Below are 14,851 nucleotides of genomic sequence, written 5' to 3' on the forward strand. Positions count from 1 at the left end.
TCTCACAAAATAAATAAGTGGCCGAATGAATAAGTGACAGATGTGTTAATTAACTAGATGGGGGAAATCCTTTCACAATGTGTATGTATATCAAATCATCATGATGTATACTGCAAGTATCTTACATTTGTTAATTGTACTTCAATAAAGCTGAAATCTAAAAAAAGAAGTGAAAATCTTACCGGAAGTTAACTGGCAATCTGAGGGTGATGGCTTCATTTTTGTAGCAAAGTGTTGGCAGCATTCAAAAAGCATTTCATGTCCATGTTGTGTCCTTCCCTGCTCTGTAAAAGAAGGGTACAATAACAATGAAACAAAATCAGAATTTCCTACTTTGTTTTAATCATCATTTATCATTTCTGTCTAGAAATAAAAGTGTCCCTTTAAGGATAATTAAAGTTTTGAAACGTTATATTTCCTAGGGAGTACTGCTGATAGATTATTAGAGCAGAACACAGTTCACTTTTTCAAATGACCATTATTTTAGTTATACATGAAGTGTGGTCCTAATAATTAATAATCCTAGATGTTTTCATGGCATTAATTCAGGATATGATGAATTGGGTAAGTTGGCAATATATTTTAACTAAAACCACTCTGGATTTTGACAAGGAATTCAAACTTTTCAACTGTGGTCTTTAACTGCACAGCCAGCTTGTAAAAAGAATAATCACTTCAACTTTTTCAACTTCCTGAAATCACTCAAAATAGGGTAGTTCAAAACGGTTTCATTTGGAAGTAATAAGTTCGAAAACACAATGTGCTGCAGTATATATTTTAATTATTGGCTTCCACTCTCAGTGTACTAGATTTTATTAACCATCCCTTGTGTATTTGTTTCCAAAATATGTATAAACTCCAAACCATTATTTCCAACCTATTATCAAAAAATTATCTGATTTATTAAATTTGATCTATGATTTCATAAAACACCCTCAAATTCAGTGCAAGTCTGTATTAGGGTTCAAATGACATTGTTCAAAACAATTTTGGAGGCCACAAGTGCATTTCTCTTCAGATGGTTTGTTCCAGTTGATATTATTACTGGTCAGGTAATGTGACATCTTTTGTTTCCCAAGTTTATTCCCTTCAGTGGCATCTATGTCTTCTGTACAGTTTAAATACAAAAGATAAACATTCCCTAGGAGGCACTCAAAGGAGAGGCAATTAATGTGAATTTGATAAAACATAACATAGTGGACTGACAGTAAAGAGGCTATGCTTATTTGATTGTTGACCAGTTTTGTCTTTAAATAATGGTCTTCTTTTGGCATTTAATGTATATTTGTTCGCAATAAACATAATTTATGAATATTTTAACACATGTGTACGCAGTGGGGTGGATTATCATACTGATATAAATAGAATTAATGAGCAGTCAACCTGCCACATGTCATGACATATGACAGGGCAGCTAGAGCACAGAATTCTTTTAGTTTCATAATAAGGCTTTTTTCTTAGTTTGACTTTTTAAAACTACTAACAATCTTTATTTTCCCTGTATTTTGGAGTATGGTTCACCAACTAGGAAGCAGAATTCAGGTTTCACTACAAGAATCTACTTTTTAACATTCAGAAAACTATTGTCTTGCCCTCTTCAGAACATAATAAAGATACTTGAACAAATTAACACTATAGCCAAATTTCAGAAAATAGGTCACAGATTGACAATCATTTTGTGCATTTCAACTAAAAAAAAAAGTCAATATATTCCTCTTCTTTTCATTTTGTGGCAATACTATGATCATGCCCAATTGCTGATACTGGATCTTTACAAGAACAAGAACCTTCCAAATGTTCCTAAATTCAAAAACAAATCTGAAGGGCATATTGCCTGGATAAAATTATCCTGAAGAAAACATCTTCTTAGCCAGTTATTTGCTCCCCTTGCTCACAAAGCAACAATCTGTTAAGCGTGCCTAATAAGATTTTTTTTTTTTTTTTTTTACGAAATAAACCCAGTGGTATAAAGCCACCTCTTCAAACAGTAGGTATGGGAGTGAATAGAGGCGTGCAAAATCTTCAGTTCAACCATACTTCATTTGACAAAGAATTATTTTCATGAGGAGGCAAATTGAAATTTAAGAGTAACCTTTATTTTCTTTTATTATTTTTATAGCTTGATTCTGGGTAAAAATGGGAAAAATTAAACCAGCACTGCATTGCCTAGATGATCTGGCAGGAGGGAAGCCTTGGCAAACATGTGATGCCACGACTTTTTAGAGACACAGATGGCAGGGTTGCAGCCTTTATTCCTCTTATCCTTTATTTTCAAAGCGAACATTCAGAGCTTTTTGCCTCCACCAACCCTCCACTCCTACCTTCACATTTAAAACCACAAACTTCCAAAACTAAAACTCTGCCCTAAAACTGGCAACCCCCAGGATACTTCAGGCAAATGACTCAATGTGACACCATGCTTCTGGTCATCTGTCAAAGGAGAGGACCACACTATATGGGGCTGGGGGCTAATGAACTTCCCTGACTCCCTTGGGAAAATCTAGCACTTTCACCGGCAAAGAAAATGGGCACCACCTAGTGCTTTTTTGATGCAAAGGCTGTTTGTGCTGGCGTGGACCTGTGGACCTGAGTGGGCATGCATTCAGTGGCTGACCTTTCCAAAGGGAAAAAGAGTCTGCTGGTTTCAACCTCTATATCCAAAAAATAACAAAAAACAAACAAAAAAAAGAAAAGAAAAGAAAAGAAGCAAGTGGCAAGTGACAATCTTAAGACAAATGAATTCAGTCCTTCCAAATCAGGGATTTCCGTAGGGTTGTTTTCTTTTTTCCTTTAAAAAATTAATAACTGTCGGTCTGTTCATGAGAAATAACATTTTTTATTTAGTAGGATGCTACTTTCCCCTGTATCATTTTTGCCTCTTCATTTCTTCTGCTGTTAACTCGAAATAATTTCTAAGAATTTCCATTTCATCTGAAGCGACAAAGCAGAGCGTGTCATCCCACCTTCCCAAATCTAGTCTAATAAGGAGCCTGTCTGGAGTTCTCCTAACACAACAAATAGCTTTTATGAAAAATGGTTTGTAGCACAAAATCTTTTGAAACGCAGTAAGATCAAGTTAACCCTCGTGCCTCTAGGAAAAACCCTTGGAAGTTTTATCTGATTGGCAAAATGGACCTAGATATGAGTTCAAGGATTGAGTACACTTTGATGAAATTTCACAGCAATGAAGTCTGATTATGTGAATGACTGGTTAAGCCCTTTAAAAAATAACTCAGGGAAGAACTGTATTTTTTTGTTGGGAAAACAGATGGTCCTGCAGAGAGCAGTAGCTCTTCCTTATAATAATACCTATTCCATACCGTTTGCTTTTTCTACAACACTTCGCTTACCAGTATTGCTTTAAAAAAAAATGATGACGATGATTTCTCTGTTGCTAAAGGTGAATAGTTCTGCAATAAAATTAGAAACCTTATCCAGGCAGGGTGGAGGGTAGATATAGGAAAAATAAGTAATCTGCTACACATAACCAGATTAAAAGGGCCTGCTACACATCCAGGAACTAACAAGCTGACTTTGAACTCATTAAGGATCTGCTTATCCGATATGTTGCACAACAGAATCCAGATAGAAAACAGACTTCAAAGAAACGGACAAAAATGATTCTAATTGCTCTCTGGTAAGAGCTCAGTGTCTGTGCTAAGCAACCTGGGTATAAAGGAATGAAGGAAGCAAAACCTCAGATTCTGAACTTTTCTCCTTCGCCTTCAGCAAAATTCCCGTTACAAGATGGCGATAACATTACTTAGATACAGCATTTGGCAACTGTATTACGAACTAAGTTAAAAAATCTAAAGCACTCTCATATCTTTAGCCATTCTACTGCTATAATTTGAGACATTAGATAAGTGATTTAAATAAATTTTAAAATTTATAAAAAAGAGGAAAAATATCTTAAAATGTGTTTCTTCTACAAGCAACAAGAAAAAATAAAATAAGCGCATCTCTTTGGGATTTCTCTGGCACTAAAATACATGTCTTGAGGTTTATAACTAAATAAAAAATTCTTGTCTTGACAGATTTAAGATGCACACAAACTGATCAGCTGAAACCATGGGCGTAGCTGAGCCTATTGTTTTGCCACGTGTGTACCTATGGGATATAAGAAGAAGGTGGCTATCTTAATCACCTTTTAAATGAAAGTAGTTATCAGGAGTTGAATTCCTCTATTATCAATATCACTACCATTGTGGTCAGCCTCATAAACAGACAAAATCTTGCTTTTTTATTTCCCTCCCTCTCTACTCATCTAGCCTCCTCTTTCTCCTCTTGCCTGCTTTCTCTGAATGCTATAGTTCACAGTGAAACCCTCTGGTAATGACAGCCCTGAAGTGATAATGTACCTTCCTGCCTTCCTGTTAACAGTAGCACTTGATCCCGCCACGGGTGCCAGCTCAATGGCCGAAGGATGCTTTCGTATCCTCCAGAAGGTAAAAGGGACTCGTTCGATTTACTGCCTTGACTAACTCAGCAATTTCACAAAGTTCAGGCACAAAGATAGATGTTTTATTAAAGAAGAAGAAAAGGAAAGAGGAGAGGAAGGAGGAGGAAGAGGCAAAGAAAGGAAGGAAGCTGGGGGAAAGGCCAAGAGGAGCATCCGTCCATTTTTTTGCCGTATTTCTGTCAGCAAAACCAAATATGTTTTTTTTTCCTTCTCAGGAATGTTCACAGGAACACTCCACACAGTAAATAAGGAGTTAAGGTGAGTAATACCAAATAAAAACATGGGGCTCGGAGGAAGAAAACAAACAAATATAAAGAATCTGTTCCTGTGGTGATGTGGGCGCTGTGGAACAGTGATGGTCATCGTGAGATAACGCATTTATCCTCTTATTCCCCCTCCTTCACCTCTGCCAGGAGCCCGTGGCCATTTCACAGCTGGTCTGGTGACATCTGAGCACTCAGCCCAGATGTGCAGTGTGCCAGAGCAGCCCACTGTCCTCACACCAAAATTTTTAATGGATGGTGTGTCATTCTGCTGAGGTAACCCAAACTAAAAACAATCAATAGTTCTAACCAAATATCTGTGACTTTAAGACTAGGCCAGAGCCATTTCTTAGCTGTGAGGAACTCTGGAGATGCTTTATGTTGTAGTTTAAATACAATTGATGTCCCTTGCTTTAGGACTCCTGTCACTCAATGTGCTCCTGGTGTTTCAAACTTGGATGAATATATAGTACATAAAACAGTATCTGTTTATTTGAAGAGACCCTATTTGATAATGTCAGTGTTGCTTTACTCTACGGTTTCATAAGTTCAAGTCCACATGGCAAAGGAGAGGAAGGAGCCTGTAGACAGAGGCAGGAAAGAAGGGCCATTGCTTTGTGAGTGCCTATTTGGTCGTAGGCAAGGTTCCACCCTTTTTTCCATATAAGAAGCCAGTAAGTTAGATATCTGAAACCAGGTCTGTCTTGCTACAGAGCCCGTGTTTTTCTGTCATTCCAGTGACCAAAAACACAGTGAAAAACACATTCTATAATATAACCCAATACATAAATCCGCTACTGAAACAGTTTCATGAAACCCACCTTTATATATACAGTTTACTCTGATTTTATTTATCCTACTCTATTCTAGTTCAATTATTTAAATTTCTGGTTGCAATTCCACTAAATTACAACCAAATATTGTAGCTCAACTACAATGTGATCAGTGCCATACTGCACCATGCTGCCCTTCAAAATGTTAAATTTTAGTACATTGGACTCTGTATCCGTATGGTGACCAAAGGTGTACTTGTAGGTCATGCAGAGAAAGTTCTGTCTATATGAAATGTTCAAGTTTTTCATCCAAGAACTGAGAGTTGTTTACTCCCTAAAAGTCCTATGAAATTGAATTCACTGCTAGTCTTCATCTGCTCCTCAAAGAGTCTGTTACTTGGAATAAAAACAATCTAGGGGTGCCTGGGTGGCTCAGGAGGTTAAGGATTGAGCCCCATGTTGGGCTACATGCTGGGCATGGAACATGCTTATGATTCTCTTTCTCCCTCTGCCCCTCTCCCCCACTTGTGCACGCTTGCTTGCTCTCTCTTGCGCACACTCTATCATCTGGTTGGTTTGATGAATGAACTGGCTTTTTTAATAATAAATCATGGAATTAAAAAAATTTTGTAAAAAACTTTCAGAATACATAACAATAGGTTAGCATAACACAGACTGCAAGCCATAAGGCAATCCTAGTTCCAGAGCCGACTGATTCAGCAGCTCATAGGTATCATCAAGCACCCAGAGTCTTTCCGTCTTTCCACCTTCCCATCTGTCCCCAGCTTTGCCCTCAGATAGCTAGCTAGCTACACAGTTCCAGATTTCATACCCAGTGAGGAAGCAAAATGTCTTTCTCAAGAATAAATTCAAGGCTCCTTAAATCCTAATCAGCATTTTTCTTTGGCTAAAACTGAGCTACATGCTGATTCTTAAACCAGTCACTGGCAAGGCACATGGCATCACTGTGGATCAGGAAAGTTCCTCACCTTGGAAGCAGGGATGAGGTTGCCTGCCCAGCCACACAAGGGTCTATGGACAAGGAAGGTGGGGTCTTGTGGGAAAACACATACTGAGTAAGAATGTCTGATGCAAAGGCGGAAAATGTTTTGAAGATTTGGTTAAATATAGTATAAAGTAGAATATTCCTTGTCATTTACTACATTTAATCTTTCATGAGAATTAGCAACTAACAACAAAAAAAAACATAGCTATAAAGATTCACTATGTATTTCCTGTTTACTCTGAAATTAACAGGACCCCGCATTTATCAGACAGAAGAAAACTAGGTAGACTAATAAAAAAAACACCTGAAAAGTATCAGTGCTCATGAAAATAAGCCTACACCATCATATTTAATCCACTCATAACAGATTGGCATTTGCCAACAACTACAAGGTAAAATGTTACAGAAATGACTACTTCCTACTTTCTGGTTGGATTTGTTCTAATTCATTGAACATAATTTCCTGAATGAAAATTTACTTGTGGTTTTAAAGAACATCCATATGAGAAAACATATAAACCTATAGTGTTTACTAAGCTTTAACAAGACCTGCAGTCTCCTATAAATGAGTGGGGTTTTCTTGCTACCTTAATGCTTCTGAGCAACCTGTTCCTTTGTCAACATGCAAGATGGCTTTTATTCATTTCTTTTAATTTTTAATTTTGACATAATTTCAGAGTCACAGGAAAGAGTTACAAGAACTCAAAGATTCCCACTTAAAAAATTAACTAATAGTTTTAAAAATCCTAAATCCTGTAGACTTTACCCACATTACCCAGATGTTAGTAATCTACCAATTTGCTTTACCTGTTTTTATGCATGTAAACACACGTGCAGGCATACACACATTATGTATATGCCTTACATATACATGTATGTGATGTGTGTATGTAAACAGACATGTTTCTCAATCATTTGAGAATAAGTAACAGATGTGATACTCCTTTAGACCTAAATACTATGTGGATTCCTAATGAAGAAGAACATGCCCTTACCAAACTACATATAAATATCAGAATTAGAAAATTAACATTAATACAGTATTATTATCCAATCTATAGATTTCATTCAGAGTTTACCAAGTATCACGATAATGTTTTCATGGCCCAAAATATCATGGATCATGTATTGCACTCAGTTGTTATTTCTCCTATTATTCTTTATTCTAAAACAGCTCTTTGGGCTTTGTCTTGGCAAACTGCTTTTAATATTGGTCTTCAGCAAAACATAATTAAGAAAACAAACATAATTCCAAAACCAATAGATTTGTATGAATGGTTGTTTGGGATCATACTGCCTCTGAGGCTTTCCTTTAGCACAGGTGGTTCGTGTGAGTATATTTTCAGTACCGTCTTAGAAATCTGTACCTACGTCACAGAATATGAAGGACATACTAAGGAGCCAGGTTATCCTGGTTAGCTTGTTACTAATCAATTCATCTACCTCTCATGAATAGCTGCAAGAACATCCCCAAACACCTGAAACATTTCTAAGTTTTAAAAAGGAAAAAAATTGAAGACATAGAAAAAAAAACCTTACAAAAACATTCATTTCAATAACTGCATGCCTAGATGCAATCCTTAGAAGTATTTCAATCTAAATAATTAGAAAAGAGGTGTTTATAATTGGTTAAAGGTTCAATACTTCTGAACTAATGTGCAGAATTTGGTTTATGAGTATAAGAATAAAGACATTCAGATCAATTCTCTTATCTTTTTATTAACATTTGAATTAGCCTACAAAAAATTCACATATTTAAAAGTCCACTAAAGCCTAAGAAGCTCATTTTCTTTCACAGTGCACACTGATGGTTTTAATTTTTCAATCTTTCAGATTGCATCTATATAGCAGCAAGCAGATCCTTTAGGAACAAATGATTCCAAAATGGCCTGGGCAAGTGTGTCTTTTACATCTCTTTCTGAAGGCCCCAGAGAAATACTTCCTAATTTTTTTTCAAACTGATAAATTCTATCACACAACAGAGAAGTCACCTGCCAACATGATTATTTGTCATCATGTTACAGCCAGACTTCTATATGACCTTCGGTCTTCTCTCCAGTCTTCTGAAAGAGAAGGAAGAAACTGCAGTGAGAAAGAGAATATTCCCAAATGGGCTGCTCTAGAGCATCTAAATCTGTAGCTGGAGCTACAAAACACTGCTTCATTCAAAAACCACTTTCTCAAGTTGATGTTTTCTTACACCTATCTTAAAAATAAGGCAGTGCCCCCTGAAGTAGGATTAGTAGCAGCAAACCTTCAGCCTGTTCTCAGCAGTGAAAACAAATTATAAATCCCCCTTTTGCCCCACTACAGAGTTGTAATACAACAGCAGGGAGGAAATCATTTGTTCACTTGAGTTCAGTTCAAGATTACACTCAAGTCTGATTGCAAAAGCCCATTTATATGGAAGAAGAAACAAAAGGCTAACAACATTCCGGATAGAGCGCCAGAGGCTCAATGTTTACAAGAAGAAATTGAGGGGAAGATTAGAGAATAATTTTCTCCTGGGGAATGATGATGGCTTAGGGGTCTTTGTAGGGAAAGTCCTTTGCTAGGATTAAAGGCAGGATTATTGGTAGAGTTGAGAAATTGAAATGGAGAGCCTCTTAATATGGCAATTTAGTCAGAATATCCAGGGAGTTCTTGAAATGTGAACTCTAAAGAAATGGGTAGTACTCAAGAAGAAAAAATAAATTCAAACTCACTATTTCAAGTGATGACACCGTAAGTTACAAAGCAATGGAACTGCCAGTATCTTCTGAGGAGAACCAAGAGAGCAATAGCATGGTGACTTGAGTCAACTTTTCACTAAAAGCACAAGTTCAAGAAAATCCTAATGAGGAAGAAATCAATCCAATCTGCAGATTAAGTTATGGCTACATCACAGCTAAAGAACAATAGTAATTAGAAACTAAATTAAGGGGTGCCTGGGTGGCTCAGTCAGTTAAGTGTCTGACTTCAGGTCATGATCTAACAGTTTGTGAGTTCAGGCCCCACATCGGGCTGTGTGCTGACAGCTCAGAGCCTGGAGCCTCCTTTGGGTTACGTATCTCCCCCTCTCTCTGCCCCTCCCATCTCATGCTCTGTTTCTCAATAATAAAAACATTAACAAATTTTTTTAAAAAGCAAAAACTAAATTAATATATTACTCTTTTTCTTTAATTTCAAAAAAACTACTTTTAACTTAAGTCATACTTTTAGCAGAATGATTAAAAAATATCTGAGCTTGGCATCTAATAGTAAAAGTCCATACTTCTAAATTTGAAAACATTAACTGCACAATTCTGAACTTGACACTATTCCTAAGATTACATTGGTTTCCCAATTACTTACAAAATAAAGATCAAATTTCTTATCTTTAAATATCAGCTCGAGTTATGTCAGGGAAGAGCTGGGAGTTTAATGATACAATAGTTGTCTTCCCTCTTACGCTTAAGGAATACGTTCCAAGACCTCCCATGGATGCCTTGAAACCAAGGATAGTACCAAACCCATTATAAACTATGTTTTTTCCCTGTACATAACTATGATAAAGTTTAATTTATATATTAGGTACAATAAGAAATTAACAACAGCCAGTAATAAAATAGAACAATTATAACAACATCTATAATAAAAGTATGTTAATATTGTCTTTCTCTCTCAATATCTTATTGTACTGCACTCACCCTTTTTCTTCTCGTAATGATGTGAGACAATAAAATGCCTACCTGATAAGATGAACTGAAGTGAACGACACAGGCATTACAACCTGGTGCTAGGCTACTAATGAGGATCATCATCTGCTTCCAGACTGTGGTTGACCGCGGGTAATTGAAACCACAGAAAGCAAAACCACGGATAAGGGACTATTTATAGAGATGTGTACAGGGTTCAGAGAACCAAAATAGGAGGTTTAGACACTCTGTAACAAGCAACAGCCAGATACCACTGTGACTCACAGATCTGAAGGGGCAACAAGTAGGGGAACCAGGGTTAGCATTGCCTTTGGAGAGTTGTAACCATGGAAAGAGGACCAACTAACAAAACCTCTAGTCAAAGATTTATCTGTTGTTCTCAACTTTGGCGGTACATTGGAGCTTAAGAATTCCTGACATCTGGGTCCCACCCTCAGAGACTCATGTTATGGATCTGGAATGTAGCCAGGAAATCAGGTTTTCAAAAACCTCATATAATAATTCTAATGTATAGCTAACGTAGAGATCCACTGTCAAAGAGGGATGCATACAGCCAGTGCTGGAATGTAGACACCTAAGGAAGGGAGAGAATAAGAAAAATACTCTAACCCCTGACACTTACAGAGTTTGAGAGAAATGCAGTACTATGGACTACACCTCAGACCTAATGATTCAGAATTTTCATTTCAGAAAGATTCCCATGTAATTTGAACACATATTAAAGTTTGAGAACCCCTACTTTGACATATTTTTCTACTGGTGCTTCTCATTAACCCATCCCCAATGGAAGCTAAAGAGCCAGAGAGCCTAGAGGATTCATTCATAGAGGTTAGTCTCCCCAGGCCACAGAATATGGCAGAAAAGTGCACAGAGAATGAACCTGGAGAGACAGACAGAATTATTCTTCTATTCTTATCACATTTATAGAAATAACTTCCTTTCCATTCTACCGGAGAATCCTAAAACACACACTTCACTTTTTTTATTCATCCCTTCAACAAGCAATTTTTGGCATCTACTATACATAAATACTATAGTATTTATGGAAGAAAAAAAATCCATAATAAATGGTACCTATTCTGAAGGACTGGTGGGGTAGGATACATTAAGTAATGAATAAACTATAGGATTTCTTAGGGCAAGGTGACAGTGCTAACAGTGATTTTTACCTTCCTCAAGAATTAACCATGTGTAACTATTTAACAACAGAATGTTTGAAATAAATACTTGAACTTGTAAGGAAAAAAAGGAAGTTGCGCAATCCCATAAACAAACATCATTTACCATGAGGAGCTGATGCAATGCTGTGGGGACACAGAGAGGGATGATAGGTGGAAGGAGGTAAAACATAATAGAAAAGAAAGGAAAACAAAAAAACAAAACCCTCTATCCTCTGACATAGTGTATAAGAGGATAAAACAAAAACACCTCCCATGAGAAATCAAAAGCACAGGCCTTTACATTGTACAGACTTTTTGTCCAAAGACCAGAAAATTACCTAAAAATTGATCCCATAGATTTGCTACCCCAACAACGGTAAAGCTCTCCCAATTATTACCTCCCAAACAACTGCAGAATTCACCTGCAGAAAAGCCACATGACTGAGTCAGCAGAGGAATATACACCAGAATTCTTTTCCTAGAAAAGAGAAAATTTATACAATACAGCTATCTAAAAATATCTCAAAGATCATTGAAAAGTGAATAAAGACAAAAAAGAATAAAAATCCCTAAGAACAAAACATCAAGAAAAATAAACAACCAGATTTTAAAAACAACCTAGTAATACTTCTAGAAATGAAAATTATAATAAAAAGCAACAGATTTGACAAAAACAGATAAAATAACAAGACAAAATTGCTCAGACAATCCTGTACAAAGATGGAAAACACGTGAAAACTACAAGTTCATGTGTGCATATACACACATGCACATGCAGACACAACACTCTTCTAGAGTCATTTGGAGAAAGTGAGGCATTCCTGAAGAGACGATGGTCAAGAGTTTCCCAGAATTGATTAAAGACATGAATCCACAAACTCTGCAGTCATGAGTCCTGAGCAGGAGAAAATCTTTCAAAATTATGTCTAAACGCATCATGATGACAATGCAGAACACCAAAACAAAGCAAAAGAAAAGGACAAGAAAAAATTTGCAGACTAATCAGACTAATATTTTAAAACAGTATTAAAGGGTAAAAGATCTTGAAGTGATGATTTAATACACAGAGGAAAAATTACACCATAATTCTATACCTAGCAAATTTATTATGTATGAATGAGAATGAAATAAAGATATGTCACACAAATATTGAAAAAAACTTAGCCAACGCCCAGAATCACCCATTTTACTTGCAGTCACAATGAAAAATATACTTCAGAAGCAAGGATATTAAATGCAAAAGCACAGCACAGTTTGTAGGAAGTGATGATGGACCAAAAAAAATTAGAAAAACACAGAAATAGCTAAACAACAAGTGACTACAAAAATAAATTTAAATCCTGACTTAATTGTGAAGGTTAAAAAGAAAACAAATCGGAGAAGACATCAGACTGCTAAAATGTCAACTCTTCCCAACTTGACCTATAGACTCAATTAAATCCAAGTCAAAAATCCACCAGGCTTCTTTGTAGATATCAACAAGCTAATATTAAAATATATGTGGGAAGGCCTAAGAGCTAGAATAGTCAAACAACTTGGAAAAAGAACAAAGGTGGAACAATCATCAAATAAAGTTTTATTTCATTACTTTCTATAAAATTACAGAAATTAAGGCAGTACAGTATTGACAAAAGGATAGACACTTGGGTTCACAGAACAAAGAATCCAGATATAGGCCCCATAAATAGGGCCGATTTCGTTTTGACAACGGCTATTCAATGGAGATCGGTTAGTCTTTTCAACAATTGGAACAAATGGGCACCACACAGAAAAAAAAAGTCTTACTATATACCTTACACTTTATACAAAAACCAGCTCAAATTGCATGATAAATTTAAGTGTGAAATATTAACTACAAAAGTTTTAAAAGAAAATGTGGAAGACAATCTGGCAACATGGAGCCTGTTTGGGATTCTCTCTCCCTCTCTGCCCCCTTCCTGCTTGTGCTGTGTCTGTCACTCTCAAGTAAATAAATAAAACTTTTCTAAAAATCACATATTTTATAGTAGGATCCCCTCCCTAAGGAATGTGGAAGAGGGGGTAAAAAAAAAAAAAAAAAAAACCTCAAGAGAAAGGCAGGCAACCTGGCTATATGCCTACTGACATCCCTCACAACCCGAAACAGGAGACCACCTAATCAGACTGCATGTCTGTGTATTACCATATATGGGAGACAAAGACATAGAAGGTGTATAAAAAACTATGCCACATGGCGTTCAGTGCTCAGTTATTCTGGTATGAACCCAACTGAGCCAGTGCGGGAAGAATAAAATTACTTCCCGGAAAGAAAAACCTGGTGGCACGACTCTCTGTGCTAGAACCCTGCTACATTACCTGAGGGCTGGCGTCCAGGATTCAGAGATGGCGCCTTCCCACCTCCTTCTCCTCAGCGATTTGAACCTCCGAGTGCCCGGAGAAGCGATTTCACCCGGGGATTGTCTGTAAATTAACCTATCCCGGAGCACCCGGGCGAGGAGCCCGTGTGAGAGCTACGGAAACCTGTGAGGCCCACAAACCAGCTTAAAGAGCACCACCCATTCAGACAGGTAAGAACCCAGGTTCCTTTGGGCACACCTGCCCCTCAGAGGCCCAATGAGTCTGATCGCCTCTCAGAGTTGCCCTAGTAGTTCCACAAGGGATGAGGAATGAAGTCGCAACTCTAAGGTGCTGAAAATAGGGCGGTGGGTTGGAGTCATTGTGTGAATGCATATGAATGATACAAAGGAAAGGTTCTGACCTCACCGGTGTGTTGAGTCCTGATCCTTGTGGTAACCTCTTATGCCTTAAGGCAGTGTCAGACTTCCTTGGGAGTCTCTGCCAGGTCACGGATTGAAATTGAACCCTTCAATGCCAAGAGGCGCTTGAAATATCTCTGGGAGGAGGGGTGCCTGGGTGGTTCAGTTGTTAAGTGTCTGACTTCTGCTCAGGTCATGATCTCACAGTCCATGAGTTCGAGCCCCGCATCCGGCTTTGTTCTGACAGCTCAGATCCTGGAGCCTGCTCTGAATTCGGTGTCTCCTCCTCTCTCTGTCTCTCCCCTGCTCAGGCTCTGTCTCTCTCTGTCTCAAAAATAATTATTGAAATATCTCTGAGAGGAAAGCTGCTATAAGCAAAGGGAGTGTGTGTCCTTTCCAAATTAGTCCCCCTCCTTCCTCTTTTTCTCCTGTGGGTTAAAGTTGTCTGTTAGCAAGTGTTCAGGGTCATTATTCAGGACCCAGACCACCCTGACAAGTTTCCTTACATTGACTGTGGGAAAGACCTGGTCCTATCCTCACTGCCTTGAATAAAAGTCTATATTAAAGAGAGCTGTACAATGTCAACAATAGCCAAAACATGGAAGGAGCCTAAATGTCCATCACCTGACGAATGGATCAAGAAGATGTGGTATATATTCACGATGGAGTACTACATGGCAATGAGAGGGAATGACATATGGCCCTTCGTAGGAAAGTGGATGGACCTTGAGGGTGTCATGCTGAGTGAAGTAAGCCAGGCAGAGAAGGACAGAAA

Source organism: Suricata suricatta, chromosome 4, assembly GCF_006229205.1.
Source record: "Suricata suricatta isolate VVHF042 chromosome 4, meerkat_22Aug2017_6uvM2_HiC, whole genome shotgun sequence".
NCBI classification, from domain to species: Eukaryota; Metazoa; Chordata; class Mammalia; order Carnivora; family Herpestidae; genus Suricata; species Suricata suricatta.